The sequence below is a fragment of the Triticum aestivum genome, chromosome 4B (assembly GCF_018294505.1).
Source record: "Triticum aestivum cultivar Chinese Spring chromosome 4B, IWGSC CS RefSeq v2.1, whole genome shotgun sequence".
Taxonomy (NCBI): domain Eukaryota; kingdom Viridiplantae; phylum Streptophyta; class Magnoliopsida; order Poales; family Poaceae; genus Triticum; species Triticum aestivum.
Window position 1 is genome coordinate 368,197,437 of NC_057804.1, and position 2,314 is coordinate 368,199,750.

Below are 2,314 nucleotides of genomic sequence, written 5' to 3' on the forward strand. Positions count from 1 at the left end.
ATGTTCTTTCTTCTCCTTTTCAATTTCTTTTCTTATTTTCTATTTCTGTTTGGTTCTTCTGGGGTTTTATCGTTTTCTTCTGTTTCTATTTCTCTTTCCTTTTCCCCTTTTTCAGTTTTCTTTGTTTCTTTCTGGTTTTTAATCTGTTTTCTTCATATTTTTTGTTTTTATTTTATTTACTTATTTTGAATTTTCTTTTGCATCTTTCTAGGATTTTCTTAACACATGCCTAATTTTTTCACATACAATGTACACTTTTAATATACATTAGGAATATTTTTCATACATGTTGTGCATTTTTCATTACATCTGGAACAATATTTTTATGCATCTTAACATTTTTTGGATATTAATATTTTTGTCAAATATATGTTTCAGATGTATACTTTTCTATCATACACACTGGACATTTTTTTATACATCCGCAACATTTCTTATACATGATTAATATTTTTAAAATATATGTGTTTGATGGCAACTTTTTTCATACAAACTTTACATTCTTTTATACACCAGGAACATTATATACATGTTTGAAAAAAATTAAAATACATGATTAACATTTTAAAAAATGCATGATGTCTACTTTTTTCAATACACCTTATACATTTTTCGTATATATCAGGAACATATTTTTCATGCTTAACATTTTTGAAATATATGATTCACATTTTTTGATACAGGGTCAACATTTGAAAAAAAATATGTTCTCATATTCAATTTTTCCATACACATTCTACATTCTTCATATACACCTGGAATATTTCTATATACATTTAACATCTTTCTAAATACATGGTTAAGATTTCTTTTAAATACTCCCTCCGTCTCGAAATAAGTGTCTCAACATTGTACTAAGCTCAAGACACTTATTTTGGGACGGAGGGAGTACATACTTTGATGACTAGTTTTTGATACACATTGTACATTTTTTGTCTACACCATGAATATTTTTGTATGCACGTTTAACATTTTTCAAATACATGATTAACATTTTTTAAATGTGTGGTGAACACTTTAGAAAAGTGAAAGGGGAAAATAAAATAAAAATAAAAAACAAAAGAGAAAAATAGAAACAAATAATGAAAATATAAACTACATAAAAGAGAACCTATGTGTGACGTCATCATGACATCATCACTGCTATGCTGGCCCACGAACCAGCTGCCTGCAAGCGAGGCGATCTACTGGCTCGCACTATATAGGCGAGACACAGTCGCTCCCCCGTCGTTCGGGGAGTTGAAGCTCGACCGTTTACGCCCAAACGCTAAACTGTTCGGGGCCCAACCCAAGCCTCCTCGAACGCTCCCTTGAAATTGGACCGAAGCGTCGAGTACTAGAGTTCGTTCAAGTTGTAATTGAAGCATGGAGTCTTTCACATGCAGAATGTCAGGGCTGAATCTGTCGGACCGTCTGACCTACTGTCTGCGTAGGAAGAGGGCAAAGCCCATGTATCCCTTTCCCTTGGCAATATATACAAACTTCCTATCTTCCGCAGAATGTGGCAGAATGTCGAGGGTTCGCACAGGTTAGTCGCCCCGACTGGGCCGACACACGCAGGCAGCACGCGGTGTAAAAAAGCTTCCTATCTTCCGCAGAACGTGGCAGAATGTCGAGGGTTCGCACAGGTTAGTCGCCCCGACTGGGCCGACACACGCAGGCAGCGCGCGGTGTAAAAAAGCAACAAAAAACTTAGAGCGACAACTGGGATTCAAACTCGCGATCGTGCTCTCGTATACAAACCTACCTAGCCACAACGACTAATTCATGTTTGTGGGGAAATGGCAATGCGAATACTTTAGAACTAGTCACATCAGCAGATTTGCATTATTTTTTCCTTTTTATTTTTTTAATTTTGAATCTATTTTTTAACTCCAAACAGTTTTAGCAAAAACACACACGAGTTTAAAAAAATGTTAGCAACTATTCGAATTTGTAACCAAAATTTTAAAACAGGAACAACTTTGAAGTTGTGGACAATTTTGAAAAAGGGAACAATTTTTAAAATTCTGACCAATTTTGATAAACACGAAAAAAATTCAGATGTTTAATAAACGTGAATGTTTTTTTAATTATGGACCAAGTTTAAACAAGAATTGTTTTTGAATTTGTGAACAAATCTTGAAAAAAGGGAACATTTTTTCAAATTCTGAACAATTTTTTACAATCACGAACAAGTTTTGACAAAATGCGAACAATTTTTCAATTTGTGAATACTTTTTAAAAAAGGAACATTTTTTTAGTTTGTGAACAAATTTTCAGAACAGGAACTTGTTTGAATTTGTGATTTTTTTAAACGGGAACATTTTTTGAA